Source organism: Nicotiana tabacum, chromosome 22, assembly GCF_000715075.1.
Source record: "Nicotiana tabacum cultivar K326 chromosome 22, ASM71507v2, whole genome shotgun sequence".
Taxonomy (NCBI): Eukaryota; Viridiplantae; Streptophyta; class Magnoliopsida; order Solanales; family Solanaceae; genus Nicotiana; species Nicotiana tabacum.
The window spans coordinates 156,179,964-156,199,310 of NC_134101.1; positions in this window are offsets into that span (position 1 = coordinate 156,179,964).

Here is a 19,347-nt window from a genome sequence, read left to right on the forward strand (position 1 = left end):
TAAACAGAAATCTCTCCACCAAGTCTTGGCGGATCCTGCTAGACGAAAAGTGGCGAAGTCGACCTCATTGGTCTCCAGAATACCCATAGTCCGAAGAACCTCGTGACAGCTGCATATGAAATCTTGAGCATCCTCTGAGGGAGTGCCAATATATGTGGTAGTGAAGAGATTAGTGAAACGATCAATCCTCCACAAAGCATCCGCAGACATAGCCGCACCATCTGACTGGGCTGCCACAGCTGGCTGAACTGCCACGGCTGGCTGAACTGCTGGAACCTGAGCCTGAGGAGCTACCAGCTCTGGAGTACGAGTATCGGGAGTCTGAACTCCTCCCCCAGCCTGAGATGTGGCTGGAGCTACGGGAAGCAAACCCGCTCTAGAAATGCCCTCCATAAAGCCTACTAATCGGACCAAAGCGTCCTGAAGCACTGGAGTGGCTATGAAACCTTCTGGGACATGAGCTGGGCCCACTGGAACAGCTGGGGCCGGAACCTCCTCCTCAAAATCGACCTGAGGCTCCGTCGCTGGAAATGCTGCTCGGGGCTGAGCTCTGCCCCGGCCTCGGCCTCTGGCACGGCCTCGGCCTCGCCCTCTGCCCCTAATAGGGGCTGCTGCTGGGGGCTCAGGTTGTTGCGCGGTAGAAGAGGAAGCACGTGTCCTCACCATCTGCGAAAGAACAGAGTAGAAAGGCAATCAGTACTTGAGAAACAGAATCACACAACAAGAATGAACAAGGTGAAGTTTTCCTAACTCAGTAGCCTCTGCGGGATAAATATAGACGTCTCCGTACCGATCCCTCAGACTCTACCGAGCTTGTCCGTGAGTTGTGAGACCTAAGTAACCTAGTGCTCTGATACCAACTTGTCACGACCCGGATTTCCCACCATCGGGTGTCGTGATGGCGCCTACTATCGGAGCTAGGCAAGCCAAATATTTAAAACACCTTTCCTGCTTTCTTTCAAACAATATAATAAACGAGACAAAATTTAAGCGGAAGACTTTAAATCTAAAGCAACTGAAAACCAAAAGTGCGGAAGTTTAATACACATCACTACCCAAGATCTGGTGTCACTAGCTCACGGACTACTACAGAATACTACAAACAATGTGTGAAAGGAAATACATCATGTTTGTCTGATACAAGATGAACAAACGAAAAACAGGGAAAGGGACTTCGGCATACGAACGCCAACTAGGCTACCTCGAGAGTCCCTGGACTAAAGATAGCTCCCATAAGTCCTACTGCTGCGGTCCGTAAGCTGCTCCCTGATCTGTGCACAAAAATGCACAGAGTGTAGCATCAGCACAACCGACCCCATGTGCTGGTAAGTGCATGGCCTAACTCCGGCGAAGTAGTGATGAGGCTAGATAGTACCTACCACAATTAACCTGTACAGATATATACAACAAGTGCAAGAAAACAATAACAAGATAATACAAAGTAAAACTGGGAGGGGACATGTTATCGGGGAGTAACAGATAAAAATGAAATATCGAAAATAAACATAAGAAACTCCGGTTTCCATGATATATATATATATATATATAGTGGACGGCGTGCCACACGATCCCATAATATCATATATAAGTGGACGGCGTGCCACACGATCCCATAATATCATATATAAGTGGACGGCGTGCCACACGATCCCAATTCATCTTTATCACAGTGCACAATATGTCACCGGCAACAGAGGCCAATAACCAAGTGGACGGCGTGCCACACGATCCCATAATATCATATATAAGTGGACGGCGTGCCACATGATCCTATAATATCATATATAAGTGGACGGCGTGCCACACGATCCCATAATATAGTATATAAGTGGACGGCGTGCCACACGATCCCAATTCATCTTTATCACAGTGCACAATATGTCACCGGCAACAGAGGCCAATAACCAAGTGGACGGCGTGCTACACGATCCCATAATATCATATATAAGTGGACGACGTGCCACACGATCCCACAATATAGTATATAATATCTGACTTCATATAGTAGACCCCTTCAGGGGAGAATAACAACTCAATACCTTTAACCCGACAAGGGTACAGATAACAGCCCAAAATATCCCGACAAGGGAGAATATATATATCAGTCTACGCATCCCGGCAAGGGATTATTCACAACACATTCTCCTTTTAAATCATTCTTCCTCAACCATTCACATCATATGAAACTTATCAAATAAACAAGGAGCTTGTGTCACATTATTCGAATTAAAAGCAATCAAGACTCACGGTCATCCTAGACTCCGGTGCATAGATAACCGTCACCATGCCTATACACCGTACTCCACATTAGCAAGTAGCAAATATCATCCTAATCCTATTCCCTCAGGCCAATGTTAGAACAAACACTTACCTCGAATGCTCCAAGCTCAACTCACGCTTCTAGAATAGCTTTACCTCTTGATTCCACCACCAATCCGCTCAAATCTAGTCATAAGTTACTTAATCACATTAATAATTACTAAACAAATCATCCCCAATGCATGAAAATAGATTTTTTAAGGTTTTTTCCAAAAAGGTCAAAAATACCCCCGGACCCACGTGGTCGAAAATCGAGGTTCAGACCAAAACCCGGTTACCCATTCCCCCATGAACCCAATATATGATTTGTTTTGAAATCGGACCCCAAATTGAGGTCCAACTTTTCAATTTGTAGAAAACCTAGGTTCTACCCAAAATACCCAATTTCACCCCTGAAAATCTTTGATTTGAGGTTGAAATTATGTTAAAAGATGTTAAGGGATAAAGAAATTAAGTTAGAAACCACTTACCAATCGTTTTGGAGAAGAAAAGTTGTTTGGAAAATCGCCTCTTAGGTTTTGGGTTTTTGAAAAGTGAAAAATGACTGAGATTTCCGAACTTGTATACATTTCTGAGGACCTGGCGCGGACCGCACAAAAATATGTTGCGACCGCGCCGAGTGGGAGAAAAATTGGGGCTTTTCTGAACCCTTCCAGCGCGGACCGCACTATTTTGGTGCGCGGCCATGCTGGTTAACCTGAAACCCTAGCCCTCAGACTCAGCCACGCGGACCGCAAAGAAAGGCATCGCTGCCGCGCGGCTCCAACGCAGACCGTGCGGAAATGACCGCGGCCGCGCTGGTGTCTGCAACACCTGAACCTGTAGTTTCTTAAGTCCAAGACCTCCCGGACCCCATTCAAAACTCACCCGAGCCCTCGGGGCTCCAAACCAAACATGCACACAACCTTAAAAACATCTTACGGACTTACTCGTGTGATCAAATTGCCAAAATAACATCATATACATAGGATCAAGCCTCAAACACATGATTTTCTTTCTTTAACTTCCATAACTCAAATTCTCCATTTTTTTGTCCGAAACACGTCATATGACATCCGTTTTTAGCCAAACTTTACAGATAGTGCTTAACACATATTTAAGACTTGTACCGGGCGTCAGAACCAAAATATGAGCTCGATACCTATATTTTCTAACTCCTTTTCATTTCAAATTTCATATCAAATTTCAGAAAAATAACTTTCAAAAATTCATTTCTCGGGCTTGGGACCCCAGAATTTGATTCCGGGCACACGCCCAAGTCCCATATTTTCCTACGGACCCTCCGGGACCTTCGAATCACAGGTCCGGGTCCGTTTTCCCAAAATGTTGACCGAAGTCAACATTATGCATATTAATACCAAAATTCATCAAATTTTTTCACAAAATTCACATATTCTAACATAAAAACTTTCCGGCTACGCGCCCGAACTGCGCATGCAAATCGGGGCGACTAAAAGCGAGGTTTTTTTCAAGGCCTCGTGAGCACGGAACAAGGAAGAATTGCGGTGATGACCCCTTGGGTCGTCACAACGACCAACTTTGGTCGCTATATTCTGACCGTTTGACCAAAATAGCGACCAAAGTTGGTCGCTATTTCAATATATATATATATATATATATATATATATATATATATATATATATATATATATATATATATATATATATATATATATATATATATATATATATATATATATATATATATATATATATATATATATATATATATATATATATATATATATATATATATATATATATATATATATATATATATATATATATATATATATATATATATATATATATATATATATTATACTTAGTGCATAGTATAGCGTAAGTATGTATATTATATATATATAAGCTATATTCGATACGGTATTACCTAATACACTTATACTTAGTGCATAGTATAGCGTAAGTACATATATTATATATATATATAAGCTGTATTCGATACGGTATTACCTAGTACACTTATACTTAGTGCATAATATAGCGTAAGTATATATATTGTATATATATATAAGCTGTATTCGATACGGTATTACCTCATACACTTATACTTAGTGCATAGTATAGCGTAAGTACATATATATTATATATATATATATAAGCTGTATTCGATACGGTATTACCTCATACACTTATACTTAGTGCATAGTATAGCGTAAGTACATATATTATATATATATAAGCTATATTCGATACGGTATTACCTCATACACTTATACTTAGTGCATAGTATAGCGTAAGTACATATATTGTATATATAGACACACACGCCCGCTTCGTAGTACTATTCATCCCTTGTATTACAAAATTATTAACGACTTACATTTATATTATTTACATAGTAAACACAAAAGTGATTTTTAAATTTGACCATATAGAGACCAACTTTGGTCGCTAACTTTAAATGAATTTAATTTAGCGACCAAAGTTGGTCACTAAATGTACATGAATTTAAATTAGAGACAAAATTTGGTCACTAAAATTTAATCAGATTTATTTATATTTTATATAAGCTGTATTCGATATGGTATTACTTCATACACTTATACTTAGTGCATAGTATAGCGTAAGTACATATATTGTATATATATAAGCTATATTTGATACGGTATTACCTCATACACTTATACTTAGTGCATAGTATAGCGTAAGTATATATATTGTATATATATAAGCTGTATTCGATACGGTATTACCTCATACACTTATACTTAGTGCATAGTATAGCGTAAGTACATATATTGTATATATATAAGCTATATTCGATACGGTATTACCTCATACACTTATACTTAGTGCATAGTATAGCGTAAGTACATATATTATATATATATATATATATATAAGCTATATTCGATACGGTATTACCTAATACACTTATACTTAGTGCATAGTATAGCGTAAGTATATATATTGTATATATATAAGCTGTATTCGATACGGTATTACCTAATACACTTATAGTTAGTGCATAGTATAGCGTAAGTACATATTATATATATATATAAGCTGTATTATATATAAGCTGTATTCGATACGGTATTACCTCATGCACTTATTCGGTATTACCTCATACACTTATACTTAGTGCATAGTATAGCGTATGTACATATATTATATATATATAAGCTATATTCGATACGGTATTATCTCATACACTTATACTTAGTGCATAGTATAGCGTAAGTACATATATTATATATATAAGCTGTATTCGATACGGTATTACCTCATACACTTATACTTAGTGCATATTATAGCGTAAGTACATATATATATATATATATATATATATATATATATATATATATAAGTTGTATTCGATACGGTATTACCTAATACACTTATAGTTAGTGCATAGTATAGCGTAAGTACATATATATTATATATATATAAGCTGTATTCGATACGGTATTACCTCATACACTTATACTTAGTGCATAGTATAGCGTAAGTATATATATTATATATATATAAGTTGTATTCGATACGGTATTACCTAATACACTTATAGTTAGTGCATAGTATAGCGTAAGTATATATATTATATATATAAGCTTGTATTCGATACGGTATTACCTCATACACTTATACTTAGTGTATAGTATAGCGTAAGTACATATATTATATATATATAAGCTATATTCGATACGGTATTACCTCATACACTTATACTTAGTGCATAGTATAGCGTAAGTACATATATTGTATATATAGACACACACGCCCGCTTCGTAGTACTATTCATCCCTTGTATTACAAAATTATTAACGACTTACATTTATATTATTTACATAGTAAACACAAAAGTGATTTTTAAATTTGACCATATAGAGACCAACTTTGGTCGCTAACTTTAAATGAATTTAATTTAGCGACCAAAGTTGGTCACTAAATGTACATGAATTTAAATTAGAGACCAAATTTGGTCACTAAAATTTAATCAGATTTATTTATATTTTATATAATATTTAAATTAATAATAAAAATTGTTAAACGTTAGAACTGGGTCCCACATTGGCGACCAACTTTGGTCGCTAAATTTTGAATTATATTTATTTATATTTTATAAATTTTTTACATAAATATATATTTATTAAAATATTATAACTGGGTCCCACTTTAGCGACCAAAGTTGGTCGCTATCTTCTTATCCTTCAGTTAGCGACCAACTTTGGTCGCAAGTTTTAAATTATATATATTTATATTTTATAAGTTTTATAAAATAATAATAAAATTATTAAAAAAAATAGTGTGGGTCCCGCTTTTGCGACCAACATTGGTCGCTAAGCTCAGTGTATCTTTGACCAAGCAAGTCTGACCAGTCCAGTCAACAGTTTGACTAAATTTGCATCCAAATAGCGACCAACTATGGTCGCTAAATTATTTCAAATATTTGTTTTATTATTTTCGGTAGTTTGGCGACCAACTTTGGTCGCTTTTCTTAACAGACCAAATTTGGTCGCCAATATTTGGTCGCTTTTTGGCCGAATTCTAGTAGTGTGAGCAGAATAATACTCTATTAAGGAAAAATCATGAAGCTCGTCCCACTGGGTCAGCTCCATTTCCGGAATTGAATGCTGTAGCAACATATGTTAAGTTTGAAAGAAAACAAAATAATTACTGTGGTCGTGGACATGGTCGTAAACATGGACGTGGCAGGGGGCGAAACAATTATCGTCATTATGGTGGAAATAAATTGGAGAACGATAAGGGTTCTCAAATTAATCATTCAAAAGGTAAAGCTAGTATGTGTCACCGATGTGGAATGAGAGGTCATTGGGCACGCATTTGTCGTACGCCAGAACATTTTGTCAAACTTTATCAAGCCTCCCTCAAGAAAAAAGAAAATAATATGGAGGCACACTTTACCTTTCAAAATAATGATGATGAAACAGGTCCCTCAAATAAATATGATTCTAAGGCACATCTTGCATATAAAGATGATGATTTTGAAGGCCTAACAAATATTACTCATTTAGAAGTTGGAGACTTCTTTGAGGATATTAACTGAAGAACTAATCATCTTACTGGGGAATGAAGCTATAAAAGTTGTTATTTTTATGTTTGCAACTAGTTTATTTTTCTTGAGTGTATTTTCCTAATGCATCATGTGTTGCTAGTTTCTACATTCCTAATGTATTTCTTAATATTTTTTTCGCTTGTCTTTCATATTTCTTATGATGTATTATTTGTTTTTTTATGAAGAATATGAAAATTTCCCAGTCTTCAGTTGGCCTCAATATTAATAAAGATGATATATGTCTTCTGGATAGTGCTACAATACACACTATTTTAAAAGATAAGAGATATTTTTCTTATTTGGTAATGAAAGAAGCGAATGTTAATACAATATCCGATAGTACAAGATTAATTGAAGGTTCTGGAAGAGCCAATTTATTACTACCAGGAGGAACAAATTTGGCTATTGATGAAGCACTGTATTGTAGTCAATCTCAAAGAAAATTATTAAGTTTCAAATATATTCGCCAAAATGGCTATCATATTGAGACTACAAATGATGAAAAGATTGAATATCTTTATATTACTACAATAACGTCTGGTAAGAAATATGTGCTTGAAATGTTACCTACTCTTTCCTCCGGCTTATACTACACAAGTATTAACAGGATTGAAACACATACCATAGTAAACGAGAAGTTTACTAATCAAGATAATTTTATTATTTGGCATGACCGGTTGGGCCATCCTGGTTCTAATATGATGCGTAAAATAATTGAGAATTCACGTGGACATGCAATGAAGAATCAGAAGATTCTTCAATTTAAGGAATTATCTTGTGCTACATGTTCTCAAGGAAAATTAATTATTAGACCATCAACTATTAAAGTTAGGATGGAATCCCCTGCATTTCTGGAATGTATATAGGGTGATATATGTGGGCCCATTCACCCTCCATGTGGACCATTCAAATATTATATGGTTTTGGTAGATGCATCTACAAGATGGTCACATGTGTGCTTATTATCAACTCGCAATATGGCATTTGCGAGATTGTTGGCTCAAATAATAAAGCTAAGAGCACAATTTCCAGATTATGCAATTAAGACAATTCGTCTTGATAATGCTGGTGAGTTTACATCCCAAGCCTTTAATGATTATTGTATTTCAACTGGGATAACAATTGAGCATCCGGTTGCTCATGTTCATACACAAAATGGTCTAGCAGAATCATTGATCAAACGCCTCCAATTAATTGCTAGACCAATGCTTATGAGAACAAAACTTCCCATTTCAGTATGGGGTCATGCTATTTTGCACGCAGCAGCACTTGTACGGATAAGGCCCACAAGTTATCATAAAGTCTCCCCATTGCAATTGGCTTTTGGTCAGGAGCCAAATATTTCCCATCTTAGGATCTTTGGTTGTGCGATATATGTTCCAATTGCTCCACCACAACGCACGAAGTTGGGTCCTCAAAGAAGGTTGGGGATATATGTTGGATATGAATCTCCTTCTATTATAAAATATCTGGAGCCGATGACTCGAGATTTATTTACGGCAAGATTTTCTGATTGCCATTTTGATGAATCAGTATATCCAACATTAGGGGGAGAAAATAAGCAGATGAAAAAGAAGATAGATTGGAATGCATTATCACTGTCTTATTTAGATTCTTGAACAAATCAATATGAACAAGAGGTTCAAAAGATATTCATTTACAAAATATTGCAAATCAATTGCCAGATGCATTCACTGACCTACCAAGGGTGACTAAGTCACATATTCCAGCTGCTAATGCTCCAATTCGAGTTGATATCCCGGCAGGATAATTAATTAAAGAAAATGAGTCTAAGTCATGCTTGAAACGTGGTAGACCAATCGGTTCTAAAGATAAAAATCCTCGAAGAAGAAAAAGAGCAAGTGATCAAAGTGGACATAACACAGAGGTAGTGGCTCAAGAAGAGCCCCAAGGCGTAACAAATGATAAGACCTTAGGAAACATCCAGGTACCTGAAAATAATGAAAATGAAGAGATATCAATAAGTTATGTCTCAACCGGGAAAAGATGGAACCGAAATAATATTGTTATCGATAACATTTTTGCTTATAATGTTGCTATTAAAATAATACAACAAGATGAGGATCTTGAACCAAAATCTGTCAATGAATGTAGACAGAGAAATAATTGGCCAAAATGGAAAGACGCTATCCAGGCAGAGTTAACTTCACTTGAAAAACGTGAAGTCTTCGGACCCATAGTTCGAACACCCGAAGGCATAAAGCCAGTAGGGTATAAATGGGTTTTTGTGCGAAAACGAAATGATAAAAATGAAGTCGTTAGACATAAAGCGCGACTTGTGGCACTAGGGTTTTCCCGAAGGCCTGAAATTGATTATATGGAGACATATTCTCCTGTAGTGAATGTTATCACCTTCAGGTATCTCATAAATATGGCAGTGCAAGAAAAACTTGATATGCATCTAATGGATGTTGTTATAGCCTATTTGTATGGATCATTAGACAACGAAATTTTTATGAAAGTACCTGAGGGATTTAAAGTGCCAGAAGCATATAAAAGTTTTCGAGAAACTTGTTCAATAAAGCTTCAGAAATATTTATACGCATTGAAACAATCAGGTCGTATATGGTACAATCGCCTGAGTGAATACCTGTTGAAAGAAGGGTACAAGAATGATCCAATTTGTCCTTGTGTCTTTATAAAAAGGTCTGGATCTGAATTTGTTATAATCGCCGTGTATGTTGATGATTTAAATATCATTGGAACTCCTGGGGAGCTTCCAAAAATAGTAGACTGTTTGAAGAAAGAATTTGAAATGAAAGATCTTGGAAAGACAAAATTTTGTCTTGGTCTACAAATTGAGTATATGAAAGATGGAATATTTGTCCATCAATCAACATACACCGAAAAGATTTTAAAGCGATTCTATATGGATAAAGCACATCCATTGAGTACCCCGATGGTTTTGAGATCACTTGATATAAAGATAGATCCATTCCGACCTCATGAAAATGATGAAGAGCTTCTTGGTGCCGAAGTACCATATCTTAGTGCAATTGGGGCATTAATGTATCTTGCCAATAATTCCCGACCAGATATAGCTTTCTCAGTAAGCTTATTGGCAAGATTTAGTACTTCGCCAACACAAAGACACTGGAATGGTATTAAACATATATTCAGATACCTCCAAGGGACCATTGATATGAGTTTATTTTATTCAAATAAATCCAAGCCATCATTGATTGGTTATGCATATGCAAGATATTTGTCTGATCCATACAAAGGTCGATCTCAGACAGGCTATTTATTTACAAGTGGAGGTACAACCATATCATGGTGTTCGACAAAACAAACTATGGTTGCCACTTCTTCAAATCATACAGAGATAATAGCCATTCACGAAGCAAGTCGAGAATGCGTTTGGTTAAGATCTATAACTCAACACATTCAGCAAACATGCGGTCTTTCTTCGAAAGAGAATATTCCAACAATATTGTATGAAGACAATGCTGCATGCATAGCTCAATTGAAAGGAGGATATATCAAAGGAGATAGAACAAAACTCATTTCACCGAAATTCTTTTTCACTCATGATCTTCAGAAGAATGGTGAAATAGATGTACAACAAGTTCGTTCAAGTGATAATTTGGCTGATCTGTTCACTAAGGCGTTACCAACCTCAATATTTGAAAAGCTGATATATAAGATTGGAATGCGTCGTCTTCGAGACATTAAGTGATTTTTCATCAGGGGGAGTAACTACACGCTGCACTCTTTTCCTTAACCAAGGTTTTGTCCCACTGGGTTTTTCTGGTAAGGTTTTTAATGAGGCAGCAAGCAATGCATATTATAAATAACTATGTACATTCCAATATTTGTTTTTGTAAGTTTTTAATGAGGCACATTATGTTACATGGACATCCAAGGGAGAGTGTTATGAATAGTTTGTATATTGGATACTACTTTGGATACTACATTGGATGCCCATGTTGTGAATAACTTAAAGATTAAATTTCCTACTTTATGTCCATTATCTTTACTTTTTATGCCTATAAAAGGTCATGTAATTGTAATGGAAAAATACACCAAAGTGAAAGAAGAAACACTTCTCCCTTCTTTCTATCTCTTCTTATTTACATTTTACTGCATTACTTTTATTTTATAACAAATATTTTCTTTTTCAGCTATTATTCCTCAAGAAACATATCTATTGTGTTTAAATAGTGACTCATACTTTAATGATGTCACTTGGTTTTATAGTCTTTTATATATTTATTGTTAGTTTTGTCACACCCCTTCTTACCCCTTCAAAAGATAATGTGTTGTTATGGATTGTGGGTTAAAGAGATTTTCCAATTAAAGTGACAAATTTAAAATAGGGATTATTTTATTTACAGAGTCGTCACTTGAAAATTGATTTTTGCCGGTGTTCCAAGTCACCTTTTATTTGAATCCCTATTCAAAGGAAGGTTTGACTCTATTATTATTGGTCTGCGAAAATAAAGTCCGAGTAAGAAATTCTGTTGACTGGGGAGAAGGTGTAAGGCATTCCCCGAGTCCCGTGGTTCTAGCACGGTCTCTTTATTGACTACATTTGGCTTATATTTTTTTTATAACGTGTGTTTTATTGGTTCTCATCTTTTACCTATGTCCGCTTTTATTGCTTGATTAAATTTATGAAAAGGTTATCTTGAAATAAGTCATGCGTGTGAATACTTATTTTGTTACATATCACAATTATGCCACGGAGACCATACATATAGCCATGATGTTTAATTATTTAAAGCGCACCTAAATAAACTAGCGCACTTGAATTATTTTTCTAAAACTAATTTAAGATTGTTGTAAGGCCAAGAGTTATGGAATTGTTTGTGGAAGAAGTGTATGATTTTAGATATTTGAATAAATAAGCTATCATATACCAATACCCTACATTCCAACAATTGAAGCCTAAACTTATTAATGTCCAAATCTTCCAAACTTTAAGGCAAATTTGAATACTATATTTTCAGAAACATGATTAAGCATATAGCATTTAAGGATTGATTTACATTATTATTTATAAAGTTTAAAGATAAATAAATAAAATCACATAAAACAGGATATAAAGAACATAGGGATGAATAAACCTTTTAGTGCAAGATTTTCAATTAGATGAGCCTCCAAGAGTAGGTACAACAACTCAGACGAACGCCGAACAAGCATAAGCGAAAAAGAACATCAAAGCTAGTGAACGGAGCTCCAATGGAATCCTCGACCTCGACTATTGACACAACTCTTTGGCATGTAAAAGGGATGATTTGAAGTATTTTTACTAGATTTTGGGGTGGTAAATTACTGATTCTTTTTCGAAAGAATGACACGAGTAGAAATTCCCCGTAGCATAGAAGAAAAAATATTTTGTTTCTCTCAATTCTCTCCTCTCTTTTCTCTTCTTTTTTTCTTTCTTCTCAGATTTTTTCTTCTATTTATAGAAAAAAAATTCAAAAATTTTCAGATTTTTTTTAATTTTATATTATTTTTTTTAAATTTTTTAATTAAAAGAAATCCCACTTACATTTTGCTTTTATTTTTTTAAAAAATTAATCCCCACCTTTCCTTACTTTTATTTTAAAATTTAAACTTTAATTACTTTTATTTTTTTTATTATCCACTCATTTTACTTTTTCTTTAAAAAACTATCCACTTTCTTTTGCTTTTCTTTTAAATATTCTACTTTCTTTACTTTTAATTTTTTTTTGATTTTCAGATACCTTTATATTTATTTTTTAATTCCAACTTTATTTTACTTTTAAAATTTTTCACAAAAATTTACTTTTATTTTTTTTAATTTTCCACTTTCTTTTACTTTTTTAAAAAAAAGAGAATTCCACCTACTTTTAATTTTATTTTTTTTAATTTTTTTTAATTCCATACTTCTCTTTTTCTTATTTTTTTAATCTATCCCAATTTTTTTTTTAATATTTTCGGATTTTTTTATTATTTTAAAATAAAATAATATTAATAGTAATAATTCACCTTTTAAAATTTTGTATTGTTACCCTATAATAAAAAGTGTAACAAATCTAAAGCTGCTGAAATTCGGAAGGTCAACGGGTAGAAAAAGCTTCTGAAATTCTCTTTGGGAAGCTGCTGTCTTTTTTTTTACAGCATCATGTACAGTACTCCGTGTACAGTACAACGTACAGTACCCCGTGAATAGTACCGTGTACAGTACCCCGAATACAGTACAGTGTATAGTACCCCCGAATAGTACCGTGAACAGTACCCCCGTGAACAGTACCCGAAATTTTTCTGGACAGAACATTAAGTTCTGTTTTCCATTTTTAGCGAATTGGAGCTCAAGAAGAGGCGATTTTTGGGAGATTTTCAGAGAAAACAACATGGTAAGTATTCTTAACTTAATTTTGGTTAGATTACCCGAATCTATTACTAGTTTTGGCATTTAATTGGTGATTTTAATTGGGAAAATCTTGAAAATCCTCTTGGTTTAATTTGACGATTTGAGGGTCGAGTTGATGTCGGATTTTAGTAAAATTAGTATGGTTGGACTCGTGGTTGGATGAAGTTTCATATTCCGTAATTTTTGTTGGGTTCCGAGACGTGGGCCCTACAGGCGAATTTTTAGTGCAATTTCGAATTTTTAATGGAAAATGTAGAATTTCATATAGAATTAATTCCTATAATTTTTATTGACTGAATCGAATTGTTTATGACTAGATTTGGGAATTTCGGGCACGAATTCGCGAGGAAAAAACTTGTTGGAATTTTGAATTCGTTGCAAAGCGAGGTAAGTGTTTGGTCTAACCTAAGCTTGAGGGAATAATAGTTGTGTCTTATTTGCTACATGTTAATTGTGGAGTACGACGTATAGGCATGGTGACGAGTACCTATATGTTGGTGTCAAGCATGCCCGTGAGTCTTATATTATAATTGTTATGACTCCGTTGTGGTTTATTGTGCTTCATATGTTATTATTATTATTGTTCCCTTGCCCGGATGTTTGTTTGATATTATTGCTCCCTTGCCGAGATGTTTGTTTGATATTATTGTCTCCCTTTCCGGGATGTTATTGTTTTGATGTTGTTTCCCTTGCCGTTTATTTGATTGTTGTACTATTGTCCCCTTACCGGGATTTTATTGTGATTTCATTTATTTCCTTGCCCTTATTTCTTGTGATTATTGTTTGGGTGAGGAAGATTGTAAAAGCACGAAGGGTGATGTCGTGTATGGTTTTGTGAGGAAGAGTGTAAAGCACGAAGGGTGATGCCGTGCCGCACGATGTATAATTCCGTGCCGATTATATTGATTTTATGGTGAGGAAGAGTGTAAAGCACGAAGGGTGATATCGTGTAGTTTATATTGATTCTTATACTAAGGACGAGAGTAAAAGCACGAAGGGTGATGCCGTGTACTTGTCCTTGATTTTTCCTGATTCTAATTGAGTTATGTTGTCCTGTACGTTTATTTACTGATTTTCCGTTATTACTTGATTTTATTTCGATGTTATAGATTCTCTTACCCTATTTGCCTTGTGTTTGTTGCTTGGGTGAGGAAGAGTGTAAAACACGAAGGGTGATGCCGTGTATTGTTTTGGTGAGAGAGTGTTAAAGCACGAAGGGTGATGCCGTGTATTGTTTTGATGAGAGAGTGTTAAAGCATGAAGGGTGATGTCGTGCACTTTCTGTTTGCTGTTTTTACTTGTTATTAACAATTCAAGTGTATTAACTGCTTGGATTCCTTTACTGTTGTGATCCTTTGTGTTGGAATCCATAGTGTTTACAATACCTCAACTTATTTTTTTAATATGTTCAATACTTCAAATTTCAAGAATTATTACATTTAACTCAATTGATTTCTCAACTAAAGTTTCCTTAAACCATTTGAGGTTGTACTTTACTTAAAAAGGAATTTCTACTATGTTTTGATTTATTAATTTCTCGTATTAAAGGTAATGATTCCTTCGATATTGTACTTTCATTGAAAATGGTATTTTCTTTATCAAATGATTTCAATTTTTTTTTTATCTTTTCTTGTTGATTTCCTAATTGGGTTGGAAGTTGTACTCTACTTTATGTTAAGCGAATGAGGCTCCTTGAACACTCTTAATTGTATTGGGTTATGGAACCTATGAGCTGAGTAACATGAGAATATTGTTGTGCAATGTGAGACAGAAATATGTGGGCACAAGGTGCCGGGGAAAATATTATGGTTTTATTTAATGGCACGTGAGTTGTCTGTGCGGTTGTGACATAAATATGGGCACGAGGTGCCGTGAAAATATGAAAGTGGGCTGAGACCTATATTATTTATGATTATGAAATGAGGTGTCACAAGGTGACCTTTACTCGAAAGAATTATATTCGAAAGATGCTTATCTGAAAGATATTTATTTGAAGGATATATATTCGAAATATATTTATTGAAAGGCATATTATCTTAGAGATTATTACTTGAAGGATTTATAGGCGAAAGATTTATATTTGAAGGACTTGATTAATTGATTGCACTTGTATTTATTATTTGTTGAGAAACATTTATGGTGTTTTTGTTGCCTGCTATTTATATCACTGGTTGATCATTGTTGCCATTATTGTTATCTTCTTCCTATTATTTTTGTACGCTATTTTGCACAGGTTTATTTGGTAGTCTGGTCCTAGCCTCGTCACTACTTCGCCGAGGTTAGGCTAGGCACTTACCAGCACATGAGGTCGGTTGTGATGATAGTACACTTCTATACATTTTTTGTGTACAGACCTAGGTATTTGATCGATAGTAGATACTCGTTGCGGTGGAGACTCAAGGTAAACTTGTTACAGCGTTCGCAGTCCTCAGAGTCACCTTCAGTTGTACTTATTTCCATTTGTTCCCTTTGTTTCGGAACAGTGATGTATTTATTTTGTATAACTACTCTTAGAAAGGCTTGTGACTTGTACCACCGGTTTTGGGAATTATAAATTGTTAAGAGTTATTGAATTTAAAGTTGGCAAATATCAATGTTATTTCAGTTAATGTTAGGCTTACCTAGTTTAGAGACTAGGTTCCATCACGACTCCTTCGGAGGGATTTTTGGGTCGTGACAAGTTGGCATCAGAGCTCTTGGTTCATAGGTGCTACAAGTCATAATTGAGTTTAGTAGAGTCTTGCGGATCGGCACGGAGATGTCTGTACTTATCTCCGAGAGGCTACAGAACTAGTAGGAAAAATTTCCACTTCATTCATTCCTTATCGTGCGACATTTATTCAACTTGAAGCATATATCTTATGTTCTTTTGCATCCACTAATGTATGGAATTGCACACTATGCCAATGGTTTGTGATACCGTACAAGGTTATAAGAGAGCCAGAGCTGCTCAACCATTGTTACCATGTGTCGTTCAGAATCGAAGATATGGAAGCGCAAAGAGATCTTTCGGTTGTGTGCATGGGGGTGCATCAGATTCTGACATTTGGTTAATAAGTACAATCTTAAGAAGGTTTAATTGGTTGCCTAATCATCACATGTGGATGTAGATCTAAAAATAGTTGGTCGTATTAGAGATTATGTGTTTCGTATGGGATTTCTATTTAGCGAGTGGTATTTACTAGTAAGCCGAGACACTGGAAGAGGTGAGTTTAACTGTCACGAGGATGACATGCGCCAAATAAATAGCTTGAGGTGTCTTATGACCGGTGTCGTACGAGCGATAAAGGTTAGTATTGTGAATCATCAGAATGTTTATATGGCTTCGTGCTAAGTGAGGGGAGTTTACTATCAACTCTCAAATTATGGGGTCATGTGTTATATTAGTTTTGGCTTGAGCTGTATATATGTGGTATTGAAAGGTTTGTCGAAACTTGTATATGATTAAGAGCTGATATTTGAAAGGAATGATGATGGGACTTTTGGTATTCCCACGTCCTTAATAATTCTACATTTCAGTATCAGCAGGGACATGGAAACAATTTTAGAATACTCATAGTGCTCCAGTTAATCAGGGCACTTACGTGGGGCAATCATCTTTTAATGTACCAGTGGCATGGAATTTTTTGCAATGGTTATTTATGTTATCCAGTACAGACTTAGTATGAGCAGTCGAACTGCGGATGGGTTGTTATGAAAATGGTGATACTAGGAACATCTTGAGAAATTATCCTAGACTTGGGAGAGACATATTTCGTCAAAGCACTCAGGCTACGTGCCCCATTGCAGTTACTACTCTACTTACATGACCAACCATAGGTAGATGTCAGGATATTAGAGGTGAAGGTGAGACTCCTAGAGGTGGAGACCCAGTCCGTTGATATATTTTCTATGGTATGGCTGAGGTTGCTACACCAGACGGTATTGTTATAAGTACGGTCTCGAATTATTATAAAGTCAAAATTTCCTTAACTTGATTCGGTTTTGAGCATCGAGGAAAGTTCTCCTATTGTGCTCCACTTATGAGTGAGCTTCCTAATTCTTAAATCTACATATGTGAATACTTCTGTTAGGAGATTGTATGGAGATAACTATGTCTATCATTATGTGTTGGTCACCAAAATAGTTGTGAGGCAAAAAGTGACTCTTGTTAATCAATTTGATGAGTTTGATTTAATTTCTAAATAATTGATTTCCATTGTAAATTATATGCCCTACCGGTAAGAGGGATTATTGTATGTTGTGATTTTGTTTAACCGAAATTATTTGAAAGAAGGAAGAAATGAAATGGAAAATTTTAGTTGGCACAATGTGCAAAATACTTGTGATTCAGAGTTGAGGATGAGATCCTCATATTTTTATATGATATAAAATATTTAAACCGGGCTACAAGCTGCGGTGGATGTTATATAAGGACGAGGTCCTGGTGGTGAAATTTTATGTGATTAAATTTTCCTTTTGTGAAATTAAAATTTGTGTTGTAGCACTTGTAGGGAGTCATGCCTATTAGGCTTATTTGAAAATTCTTATATGAATATTTCTGTGCATAATTTGCCAAAATTGTATTGTAACTATTGAGTTTTAGCCTACAAGGTGAGAGCCCAGGTGGCATTAAATTGTGACTCGTTACTTCGGGTAAGTAATTATAAGATCCCCATGCCTTGTTGTTAGTAATCTGGAGGTTTGAAACGAAATTTTGTTAACATGAGGTTAATTGATGATATTGTAATCTATTATGAACAACCATTAAGACCAGAGATATGGTTATCGTCATACATATGATGCGTTTTATGTCAAGATATCATTGTGATAATGACGGGCTTGTAATGGGGAGATTAATGTTATTGATATATACTTTGTGGTGTGTTGTTGGGTTGTGGACATGTTGTTAGGAGTTGTTTTGGTGTTACTCTGACAGGTGGATAGGCCCAATTACAGGGGAGACTCTGCCGAAATTTCTGAAAAATTTGGGAGTTAGAAAAATTTGAGATATTGAGATGTGCAAAGAAAGAGATAAGTTACATTTTGTGTTTGATGACGGACTCTACTTCTCATTTAAGGACGAATGACCCTAAGTGGGGGAGAATGTAATACCCTGTATTTGATGGGTGCATAGGCACAAGTTGCTATAGCCAGTCGGGACTAATATCGTGTGTTGACGTAAAAATCGGACCTTTCTAGAAATGATTGGAGTGTAAGAAATTTGGTCTTGAAGTTTACGAATATGGATAAAGGAAATGATCTCAATTGAAATGGTGTTGTCGGACTTATGTCGAATGCGATAATGTGGGATCAACCGCGAATAATTATGTAAAAGTAAAATCATCAATTTGGTAACTTGAGAATAATTCTTAGTACGTTCGAGGACGAACGTTTGTTTTAGAGGTGGAGAATGTGATGACCCAAAATGTCATCTTTAAATTAAATAATCATCTCGGTATTTTTAAGACCTTGAAAAGCAGTATCAATAATTCCTCGACTTGCATGCACAGTCCATATAATTTTCCAGAAGGTTTTTATGTGAAAAGTGGATTAAATTGTGAACTAGAGCTTTAAAACTCAATTGAGTTGACTTCGGTCAACATTTTGAGCAAACGAATCCGGATAAAAGTTTTGACCA